General features: G+C 46.0%; 1 protein-coding gene across 3 annotated transcripts in view; it reads right to left on the minus strand.

The window, feature by feature from the left end:
* Positions 1-3627, minus strand: part of SLC16A12 (solute carrier family 16 member 12) — a 30719-nt gene extending 27092 nt beyond the window's left edge. For 2 of the 3 annotated variants that reach the window (XM_032191664.1, XM_032191661.1), the window contains exon 1: positions 3475-3627. The gene's annotated coding sequence lies outside the window, so the exon portion shown is untranslated. Of the gene's footprint in view, positions 1-1866; positions 1890-3474 lie in introns of those variants that run through there. The other variant, XM_032191663.1, reaches the window with a different exon arrangement.
* Between the last annotated feature and the right edge of the window lie 8940 nt (positions 3628-12567).

A 12567-nucleotide genomic window follows, 5' to 3' on the forward strand; every position in this document is an offset into this window, starting at 1 on the left:
AACATCTGAAACCCAGGTGAGCTGAATGAGACCCCATACAAGCCTGCTTCCCTGATGCACGAACTGCACGAGCCTGTTGCATTCAGCAGGAAATAGCTGATGTCCCTGCTTACACCGACCTGTGCATACAGTAAGACAGGAAGAACAGAGAGAATTTCACACTGCAAACCCATTTCTGTCTGAAGCAATGCAGGTGCTGCAGGATTGCAAGGCACAGCACAAAGCAGGGCTAACTGCAAGCACCCAGCCCACAGAGACCCTCACCACAGCGAAGGCTGTGCACAGGCTGCAGAACTGCATTCAAAATCCAACTAGAGCCCTGTCTTGCTAGAAAGATAAATACAGAAGATCATAACTTACCCTGCATGCAGTTACATCCAGTACCCTATGAGCTTAAGAGAGACAAGGAGACAATCCATGTGGGCATCTTCATCCAGAGCAGCTCGACTGCTCTGTGGTCCCACTGGCACCAGCTCTACCACCTACTACAGCAGAACAGGTGCAGACAGCTTCCAGAGAAGAAAGCAAAGCTGCCTCCACAGTCCAATAAGCTCAACAGCACGTCTTCAGCTTCAGTGAAGAAAAATTGAGTGATTAGCCTGGATGTCTTGGGCTTTGGTTTTAAAGGATTATACCTTTCCAAATTCCTCCCTATCACAGGCTGGGAGCCTACTGAATGCAGAAAGGCTGTAGCTTGCAATTTTACTGCTCACAGACACATCAATATCTGTCAATTAATACAGGCAATAATATAGCACATGAAAGATTTGTTTGTCTCTCCTATGGCTGCCGGCAAGAAACTCCTTTCCTTTTAGAAAGAGCAGATAAAATTAAGATATTTTCAATCTATGTTTTTAAGTCTTTCTTTTTTTTTTTTTTTTTTTTTTTTTTAAACATATCTACATAAGACTATAAGATAACAATCCAAATTGCAATTGCAGGATAAACAGTAAAGATAACATTTTTCTTAACTCACGCAATGTTTTAGGTTAGAAGAAAAAAAAAAAAAATGTTTTCTCTGTTGAAGATTGCAATAACAAGTAATCACTCCTTCAAGTTCCATGTACATAAAGTGTACCATCATTCTCCAAATGCACACATGCTACGCAGAAGAAGCTGATGTGCTCTGAGTGCTTTCTTAGTGGCTGCAATAGGATCATGACAGTTAAACGAGGTGTATAACTAAGAGTGGGAACAAGTCCCAAAACTACTTGCAAAAGCAGCAGTGCTTTTCAGATTGAAATAAATTACAGCATATTATAGGAAGCTTACGCTCCACTGACTGTTCAGTCTCACCATACCAGTTAAAACGGTGCTGCTTGCATAATCACATCTGCCATTCACAATTTAACAGTGGGTCTACCCTACATTCAAAAGTATATTTAAAATTACACACATATGTAAGAAGAGAATAAATTGCATGCAGGTGACAGTTGTACTCTGTGATTACAGGCACCCTCTCAGGAGTGGCTTAATCTTCCCTTTCAGAATTTTAGGCATCTGTCTATCCAGCAGAAAATACAGCAATTCATAAAACCCTTATGATGCCTAGGTCTATGTGCCAGGAAAAAATGGCTTCTGAAACCCTCATACTTCACAAGAGAATAGTATAGGAAACATATTCTGAATTTATGCAAAGACACAGCTCTACAACACTAAAGTAAATACCTTTAGGTGAAGACTCAGCATTGCATCAGAAGTACAGGATCTGTCCTTTGTGCATACAGCTAGCTGCACATGCAGGCAACCGCATTAAGGTATCTGAGCGTTCGGCTACATTTGTCATGCTCCTGCCAGAAGCATGTCGTCCACTACCAGCCACAACTTGATAAGACAATCTTGCAGCAGCAACAGCACAGCCCTTACCTCCTGCCCCCGGCCCCAACGCAGCAGCCGTCTGCAGGGCCACGCCGCCAGCCAGGTCGGGGCTACAAGTCACCAACCAGCACAGAGCAGGGGCCCTCCTGAACCTGCAGCAGCTCCTCAAAGAGGTTCTCCACCAGTCCCACAAAGGGCTGTACTAGTACGGCTCCGAGGGTGGCAGGGGGCTGCTTACGCAAGCACGGTTGTCTACAGAAACGCAGGCCAAATTTCTCCCTGAGAAAGCAAATGTGTTTGCATCAAAACATCTCAAAAATCTTCCCCCCTGCCCGTGCCCAAGCCGTGGGATGCTGGCACAGGAATACAGATCTGGGATGGATCCCCGGGGTCTCCTCGTCCTGCTCCACACCGCCACAGGAGGGAACGGACTGAGGACACCCAGGCAGGGACCCGCAGCAGCTGGTCACTCCTTGGGCAGCAGGACGCATAGTGCAGGACAAGCTGGGGAAAGGGAGGCTTCTGAAGGTCCCCCCTACCAGTTCTGGTGAAGCTGTGTAAGATGAAGTTACACGCTGCGCTGGTTCTCCTGTCGTCATCACTTTGCAAGCGGAGTGTAAGGCAGAAGTTAATGATTGAATTTTCAAATCATTAACATGGAAGCCCTGAAGGGAAGCCCTGAGAAACCCACGATTAAAATGCAGCTGCCACTACATGGTTGCAAAAGATGGGAAAGTAAACTAAAGTACGATGCAAATGAAAAATAAAAGCATGAGAGAATAAGCAATATATAACCACACGGACTCTGCATGAAGAGACCATAACGGCCGAGGATTTGAGGTGAGCAGTAAGAGAGCCCTAACAAGGCACAGTGCAAAACGCCAAGCAAAATGCCATCCTGCCCCACTTCGTCAAGTTCTGTGCTACCCCTGAATTTCCCAGCACTAACGGAAACGTTTCCTCATCGCCGCCGCGGGAGTAGGCTTACAACAACAACCAGCCCAGCCGGCTTGACTTCATGAAATCAGCTCGCTCCAAAGGCTGCCGGCAGACCCCAGCCCGCCCCAGACACCCCACTCACTGCGCCCGTTTGGCGACAGCGAGCCCACAGCCGAGTGGCACAGCAGCGGAGCGCAGCTCGCCGTGGGGACAGCGCCTCCGGGGCGTTATTTCCCCGCAGAGCCAGGTGCCGATGCAGGCACGCACCGACCTGACCCGGGGCGGTCCCATAGAGGGCTCGGGGACCCCCCAGCACCCCACAGCTACCCCCTAGGACCCGGTGAGCGGTGCAGGACCACCTCAGCGGGCACCCTTGGGCTGTTCTGTTCCCTCTCCGGCGCGGCTCCTCCCGCCCCCCCGCACTCCAGGCTTGTATTTCAGCCTTTCGCACCTCGCCGGCTGCCCGCCCGCCCCGCGCCCCCCGCCCTACCTGCGGCCCTTGCAGCCCCACCGAGCCCGGCGCAGGACGCGGCGGGGCGGAGCGGGGCCGCCGCGGACCCGGGGCGGAGCGGAGAGCCCCGGTTCCGTCCCGGCTGCACGGAGGAACCGGGACACCCCCTCCCGGAGCCCCCCGGGGCCCCCCGAGGCAACAAGCAGCTCCCTGCTCGCCCCGCCACCTGCCCCCGATGCGCGGCTCCCCGTGCCCCGGGCACCCACCTCTTATTTCCACCCCCTCCTTTCTTTTCTTTCTTCCCCACGGAGGCGAAGCTCGCACCGCGGTTTGTGGTTCAGCGCTCCCCGGCCACTTGAGGATGTATTTTTAAACCAGGCAACACTCAGACTGGACTTAGCACCACGACTTGTGCACACAGGTGGCCTCCAGTCCCGCACACCCCGTTAGGAGCCGTGCTGCCGCTGCTCTGTGAAATGCTTAAAGCCAAGTCAAAGCCCCAGGCCAGGGGCAGGACTCACACGGATTTCAGCAGGCTTTGGACCCTAGACTCTTGGAACGAGTTTCAAATTCCAGCAGCTTTTTTTGTTTATCCAAGGGAGATAAACTAAGTGGCCTGCCGAATACCCCGTGGGCTTTCAGACGTGATCTGGGAAACAACAGGTCTTTGCTCAGAAGGGACGTGAAACGTCCAGTGACACTTTCCATGAGAACCAAGATAAAAGAGGACCTTTTCCTTCCCTCCCAAACGCTGCTGCCTGACAAGGACTGCCTGGTTCCTGCCTTTCAGCACTGCCAGGAAGAGCAAGCGCAGAGCACCCAGAAGTGAACCAGGGATGGAGCACAGGGGGCTGGGAGCCATTTGCTATGCTGCTCTTCCAGGGAAAGCTCAAAATCCTTCAACAAAAGGAAGTACACACAATCTGGGTAAGCATGGCAGCTTTGGGGTGGGTTATTAGTTATCAGAGGCTCCTTTTCCAAGGTGACAGGGCTATTCTGGAGAATACAGAGGCAGGAAGGGGCCAGCAGAGGCTGGTCTGAAAGTGCCTCCCCCTCTGGCATGCTGCAGGATGAAGCAGAGTGCTGGGCAACCTGCAACACCTGTGCACACCTTCACTAGGATCCTGGTGCATGGTAGCTCACAGCAGCCACAGAGAGGAGGGCTAGGTTTTTCACAACCAACTGTATGGGTAATGAAAACTTGTTCTTGAATGAGAACAAATGTAGATCTTGCTTTCTTGGTGAGGTTTGGGTTTTTATTTTTACAGTTCCATAATATTTTGGAAAAAAAAAAAGTTAACATTAGTTAAATGCTTCAGTGTGCCTCATATCCAAAGATTTTCCTTGCCAAAAAGTACTCTCATGTAATTGCAAGTGGCTTTATTTGTGCTGCATAACACTGCAAGATAACAGAGAGCTTCAAACAAGACAGCCTGGGCATTAAGCTACCATGCAAGAGATTGGGGATCTCAGCATTGCAGCAAAACTCCTCAGAGAACATCTCATTGGAAGCATCTCTATGACAACTCCCCATCAGCGATGAGAATGGCAGTGGTCATTTATGTTGTCTGCTAATATTTTGATGCTAGGTCAGCAACAGGTAACACTCCTTCTCTGCAGTGTGGGAAGGATATGGTCAGAGCACCAAAGAAGCACACACACCATGTGTTGCGCATCCCAGGAACACACAGAGGCTGTAACACCACTCACAGTCTGCTTAACTGGCCATTAGGACTACTGCAACTGTGAAAAGCTTTTGTGTTAATTTTTATACAAATTCATTTTCAGCACTGAAGCATCACAAACTATGTATCACCAAAACAACACACAACTTCATTTGGCTCTCAGAGCAACACTACAAGTGATAGAAATACAAGGTTTTGCTTTATACTTGCTTTACACATTCATGACAAGCTTCTTCTCGTCACCACCAGGACATTTTTCTCATGCAAGTTTCAACTGCTGACACCAGAAAAATGATCCATCCCACTGTCTGATAAGCAACAATATAACTCACTTGGAAAGACTGTAATCACTTCAGGGTGGCAGGACTACATACATCACTCCTCCAGGACAGCTGTCATCAAGGCATCAAAGGAGTACATTCCCTCACCTGGACTGCCTGGCCAGGTAAGGACACCATATCTGGGAAAGGGATTGTTTTGGTCCCTATGCAAACAAGAATACCACCTTTACGCATTCTCCTACTTTCCAAAGGAGGAAAAAAATAAACTGCAACACTAGAACTTAACGGGTGAGATAAATGCTTTTACAGTTTGGAAGACAGTTATGTGCCATGGTACACTTGAGTGGTCTTCCTATGCCAGTATGCCCTTGTAGTACATTAGCCTTTGTATGCAATTAGTTGCATTAAATTAATGACAATAGGGTATGCACTGTAAGTGACACCAACCTCCTTCTTCTGCCCTCTGCTTCCACCTCCCTGACAGTCAGCCAGTTGTACAGAGTCACTTTTTCTAATCTGTTCACTCACACTTGGACCTACCACTTTTGGCACCCTATAGTCAAAGGGACACAGCTTCCTTGACATCTCCAAAAATGAAGCAAAAGACAGCACAGGCTGGACAAACTGTAGTCCCTATAGTTCACTCAGTTCCCTCTCTGCAATTACAGTCCAAATCTTTAATTAGACATTGGAACTTTTCACAGCATAGGAATGACCAATTTCAATTAGTTGTACTTGGAAGCAAGCCTTTGCACAGCCACTCGTCTCTCTTCCACGTCCACTCTACTGCAGACCAGAGGCTCAGGCTGTCTCAATCCATGTAGGAACGTGACACCAAATACAGCCTGTAGGTTGCTCCCGTTTGAGGACAGCTAACCATTTCTACGGCCGTACAAATTTTCATGGCATTATGTTTCTCTTCTCCCTGCTGGATGACAAGTTTGGCTTGCTGTGTTCTGCAGAAAAGGTGTTAGCAACTCACCCTGATCACCCACCACCTCACCCCCACCGACTTCTGGGGAAAAGCACAAAAAACTCTGCCCCTATGAAAAACTTGCATAAAGTTGAGCTGGGCTTCAAAGCCTGAAGACAGCGCAAGTTTTGTCTTATTCCCCAAACTGGTACACAATGCCAAGTAAGAGGAGATGGTGAGCCGCCTCCGATTCTCCACAGCTCTACAAAGCAGAGAATGGTTACCTGCCAAGCCCAGGCTGTACCTCGGACACCACTCCTGCTGAGGCTTTCAGGCATTGCACCTCATCCTCCCTGGGGTATACTGTGGCTCTGGGCATTTTTTGCTCCAGTTCACCTGTAAAACACACAACTTAATAGATTTAATAGCTATCACTAATTTCAATATATTTTTTACGACTTAATTTCTCTTTGTTGTTGTGTTTACAGGCCAGGGAAGAATTTCTTTGTTTTAAACATTATTATACTTCTTTACATAAAACATGGCCATTGATAGTATCTACAGCAAATATTTACAGAGCTAACAAACTCCGGATAATATTGTCATTCTACCCAGAAAGTTGCAAGCATCAAAGTGCTGTTTTACTTGGAGATGTACCAGATGAGTTCCAGGGGCACTTATGCAACACAAAACCTTCCTGCTGATTTTTTCTTTTTTAAATTCTGTTCATGTGCAAGTGGGTTGTTCCCTACACCACCCCTGTTTTTTTCTCTTTGACTTGGGCATGTGCAGACAGATACCTAAACCACCGCCAGCTAAATGTACATCGAAAACCTGCTCCGTGTAGCAAGACGTTTTGGTAAACATTATGACACTGATGCTCCATGGCCTTGCACCTTAGCACCGGCCATGTGGCTGCAAAGCTAGAGGTTGCCACCATCTAACGCAGCAGCTGCATGGGCACCACCAGCCACAGAGCAGCAGCTGGGCAAGCTGTCTCGGGGATCTCAGCGGTGTCTTATCGTGGAGACTGAGCAGCCACTTGAAACGTGTGTGAATTATGTGACTGCCCCAGGCAGACCCCGCCGGGAGCAGAGCCCACCAAGAACAGCCCGTACCGCAGCCCTGCTGTACTCCCAGCCGCCGACAGGAGCTGAAGTCCGGGCTGGCGATGCCATCTAGTGGGAAAAACTGCTCAAAGGCCTGGCTCTTCGTGACAGTGGTGTCGTTTGGGAGGAAAAAGTTTGATGCTACAAGGCCAAGAGCTTCCAGGTCAGCACAAACCAGCCTTTTCACCAGGTTTTCCTGCTGTAGGAGTACACAGATGTTGGGCATCTTGCACAACTACACGGATATTACACAAGGCTGGGGGACACTGCTGTGGGCCTGAAAAAAACATCTGTGAACAACTGAAGTCCCATGTGTGTGCACACTAGAGTGCTCTCCAGTGGGCCAGAGTAAACGCAGCCTCTGCTCTTTTGGGTCTGCAAACTACCTGGAAGCCTCAACTCAGCTGCTCACATATTTTTTAAAATATTACAGAGACAGGGAGCAGTAGTAACTACATCATTTAACTGCCGTAAAGCTAATGCTGCTAAGTTTACAACTGGTAACTGATGCTTTGGCATTTCTTTTCATGAGTAAGTGAATTCGTTTTCAGGCATTAGTGCCTCTTCAGATTAATTCTTCTTAGATGCAACATCTAGTGTGATGAGAGCAAAGGATGTGAAAGAAAAACATTACAAAGGATTATTTCCTGAATATTTTCTGTCTTACCTATAAAAGAGAAAGAGCAGCTGCAGCATGAGATGGGTTTGGGTCAGTTTGCAGCCTTCAGCAGAACACAGCATTGGTTTCCCTTGCACTGCTCTTTCTTCTTCAAAAAGACAAGCCAGGTATGTGCAGGGAGTTGCCACACTGCCCAGGTGAATCTGCTGCAGAGACTTCAAGCCTCCTATATTTGGAAAGAAGGAGAGAGAGAAAGCTTACTTTCTAAACTAAAAAGAAAAGACAAACATTGGGAAATGTAGGAAACTGTTTTTGGCTCGTCTCAAATACTTCTGGATTATTTTGTGCATGGCCTTTTGTAGCCAAGTGCAATACACTGAATGCTAGCTGGGTAACAGCATGCTTCATGCTATGTCTTAAGAACAGCACGTATTTATTTACTTAGTCAAATAACACCAGGGGTGAAGTTGCTCAAAAAAAAACAACAAAAAAAAACAAAAAAAACCACACAAATCCACACAACAATTCTGCTAAAAGGAACCAAAATCTTAAATACATTCAGCATTTTGAGTTTCATTTAGCCAGCTACCTTCAAAAATGGAAAATTAATTTGCTCATTTAGTTCTTTGAATTGTGGATTTTATTTTTAAAAAGTACACAATTTTCAGATACAAAAGAGCATTCTCAGTGTTCTCAATTACAGTTTTTTTTTTTTTTTTTTTTTTTTTTGTTTTTGTTTTTGTTTTTGTATTATTTCAGTCTCCAGGTGAAGCCCAAGCTACATTCTCCAAAGGTTCTTTCATAGCTTTGGTTGCCATGCCCCCATTTTACTGCTATGTTTCATAAAAGAGTTATTCAGACTTTTTACGGCTCTCACACCCCAGACTAAGGGTACACTGTCAATCATCACACAGATGAGTAATGCCACTGGGAAGACAGAGGGGACAGGTTCAGCAGAATAGATTAAATATTAGTTTTGCCAGTTGGTAATGATTTAGCAATTTATACAAGATACTTAGATTGCAATCTCCCAGCTGATACAAATGTTACAGAAGCTTGTAGGAAAGAACATTGATCAGCACATTTTTCCTACTGGCTCAAGGTATTCCTCGTCTTTACACACACATCCCTAGCATTTGTCTTGTGAGCACCAGCAAGCTGAGACCAGCTATTTTATTTTGGGAGCAATTAACTAGCAGATATGAATACAAAAATGGCAAGTCTTGACATACCACCAGTCACACCACCTCGTTGCTTGAAGCACCGATGTCTCTGTTGCAATCACCAAAGCAGCAATCACTCCTGATGAAGCGCTGTCTAAGCATTGTTCCTTGATGCTTTCAATGCAGCAGAGGCTACGTATTCCCTCACCCGGCAAAGTTCCTCTCACAAAAGAGTAAGGGAAAAATAGGTGCTACTTGGGGGAAAAAAACAGTTTAACATGAGAAAGCGTTAATACAGAGGAGAGGTCACATCCTGCATCTGCAGGAATGGAGACTCAGTACTGGGGCTGAACTTAACTCATGATGCACACACATTTGTTAGAGAGTAACATCTGGGTTGTGTCAGACCTGATCACGCTTGGAAGTTTGCAGAGGGATGGATGAGTCAGACGAGCTGAACAACTGTGAGCTGACCAACTTGAAGAGAGAAAGCACACTGATCCCTCACAGCAAAGTAAACAAAGTAAAGGAAGCCACTTGAGAACAGGGGGTGACATGCTGCTGTTTTCAGCATGACACTGCCATTTCAGGCTGTCACCCTCCTTTACAACCTTAAACCATCCCTTCCATCCCTTTAACGTGGTGCTCCAAAGCTATGTTCACGTGTTTAGAAATAAAACAGGCAGGCATGGAGCTGCCCTGGCATGGCTGTGGCTGCACTGACATGCCCCAGGGCTCGGGCAGCCCCAGGACCGCTCGCAGCAGCCAGCTGTGGTGCACATGTGCACACACCACAGCACAGCCCCACGCTCCGGGCCAGCAGAAGAGAGGTGCTTCTGCCAATACTATGTAACTGGTTTTGATGTAAAAACCATTCTGAGGCCAGCACACCCTCTACTGTGTCTCTCACGTACTCGATGAGCCATGTTCGAGACCAGGCGATTGCCTGCTCTGGAGAGCACATCTGCACCTAGATGAAGACATAATTCTGCAGCAGAGATCACTGGGTACTTTACTCAGAGGTGCTCAAGCCAAGTACTACTCAGTAAGTGCTTTATTTAGCTCACAGCAACCCAGCCACTCCTGCCCTCACCCCCAGATCAGGAGGCCAGGCCCACGCTCCCTGCCCTTCTGCCACACCATCGACAGCACCCTTCCCACCTTATCCTTGCCATCCCCCACTGTAAACTCCTGAATACCACTGCCATGCCCCTTTCCCAGGCTCACCAGCTTCCCCTTTCGTGAACCCCAGCTTTTCTTTGCTCCTTTCTTTTCCACCCTTTCAGGTGCCATCCCTCTTCTTGCTTCAGAGGAGGAAGATATCAAATCCCAAGGTAGTCAACAGGTTCTCCAAGCTCCTACAATTTAGGATAAATTTCTATTATGCTTCTTTTTGTTGGGATTTTTTGGTGGGATGTAGTATGGGAGACTTGAAGAATACTTAACTGCAGACAGGGTCACAGTCCCTACATCTCTTCCTCCGAACATGCTAACACTCGCGCTACAATTGAGTTCCAATCAGCACTAGTAATACTTAGAGAATTGGAAACTGGATTCATTTTTTTAGGTTTGAACAAGCACTCACTGTCCAGGACATTTTTGAAGTTCAGATGTTCTCTACCTCCCAGGTGCCCAGAGGTAGAAATACACAAGAGACTGTGGTCTTTGAATCTGGGATAAAACAAAATACAGGCTATGAAAAAGACACCTTGTACTCTGAAAACAAATCCCAGTAGAAGAACTGGATTGTTTCTGACTGGAAACAATCATGTATGTTTATTTTGTCACTAGTTCAACCCCATATGGTTTTCCCATCTCTAGAATTCTGCTGTGTTCTGCCAAAAATCACTTGTGAGTATCTTGTGACAGTCTAACAGGAACATAAGTGCTGATACCACTGAAACACCAGGACAGTTTTGCTGAGGTTGGAATGCACCACAAGACACACCGCTTGTCTTGGAAGTCAGATTCCTGCACTGTCCCCAGGCATCCCGTACTTGTCTTCTCTGTCATGTCTGATCAGTTAAGTGCTATATCTTAGTCACCTGTCACTCTTCAGCCACTAAATTCAGCCCCAAATTACAACTTTTACCCAATAATTAGACCAAGAACTCCACTTTAAAGCACAGATCCCTCTTCCTATGGGACATAATTTGACTTTCCATCAAAACTGTTAAAAATCAGGGTGTGGGGAAGAACAATGGGAGCAGCATGCATTTCAACAAGTGTTCGCAACCAGAAGTGGTGGAACTTGGCAGAAGCCATCACAAGAGAATACAAGGAATCCTGTTCACTCTACTCCAACTCACATTAACATTTAACCTTAGCATGATTCAGAAACAAGCTAGATTAACACAGCCTGGTTTGTTAAGAGACCTCATCAATTTATACTGAAACAAGCATTTTGAATATGTACTAAACCTGCAGACTCACTGATCTTCCCCAGAAAAGTCTGCTCCTTCACCCTCACCCTTCTCAAAACACAAAGATTCAAGGACCTGCTATTTCAAAGTTCTTTAGACAGACCTTCCACAGGGGTGCGACAGAGCTTTGCTTGCTCAAAATGCCAGTTTGTGTCACTTATTGTAAAAGCACAAAGTTCTTTTGTTCACCACATCATCAAGTAAGACTCTATTCAGACCCTTTTCAATGTGTTTTATACTTCAGAGCATTTTTCCCCCCAGTCTCTCTGCTGTGGCACCTGGCATATTAAGTACCTTAAATCTCAGTTCAACATTTTGAAGTTAGTTTCATTCCATGATCTGCTTAAAACTGCTGTGATTAACTTACCTGACTGACAGTCCTTGGAAACTTACAGCTCATGTTAAGAATTGTGCTTTCCTTCTTCAACCACAAAGCATGCATTTGTTCATATTGCAGTCTATGAATGTATTTTCCTGAATGACTTGCTCAAGTTGTGGGTTCCCCACCCCCAAGAGTTTTGCATCTTTTTGTTGAAGATTTGCATTTAAAAGCACCGATACTTCCTATTTGTTTACTTAACCTTACATTCTTTCATCACATAACTATAAATGCTAATAGAAGAATATCAGTGACAAACATGCCCAAATCAGATCTCCTAAAAAGACTTTGGAGGGAAAGATCAAATCTTTTCTGGAGGAAGAGGGAGGGAAAAAAACAAACAAACAAAAAATACCCTTCCCGCCCCCCTCCCCAAGATGCCCTGTGCTCTCCCTTCAGCAAAGCACATTTATATTGCTGATGTAATGCTTCCCTCTACTGTTTGTCCTAAGAAGTGCAAGCAACTCCTAACACTGAAGTCTGGTTAAAGAGAGCCACGAAAAGATAGTTGGCAAAAATTCTGCTCGTTCATTTACTCCTTTGTGCATAAAACGCAAACTGAACTAAAAAGCTATAAAGTTATACATGTGTTTTATAAATACTGATTAAAGAGAAATAGTAGTTTTGATAAAATGTAAACTACCCATAAAAAAAATCTTTAGAGCTCTTTTCTACACGTAACCTACGTGATTTTTGCTACTGAATGTAATAACAATGATGTTCATCTGATTTCTGCTAGGCAAGACCAGGCACACTGACACAATCCAGATTAAATAAGTGGGTGGAA

Source organism: Aythya fuligula, chromosome 7 (genome assembly GCF_009819795.1).
Source record: "Aythya fuligula isolate bAytFul2 chromosome 7, bAytFul2.pri, whole genome shotgun sequence".
Classification (NCBI taxonomy): Eukaryota; Metazoa; Chordata; class Aves; order Anseriformes; family Anatidae; genus Aythya; species Aythya fuligula.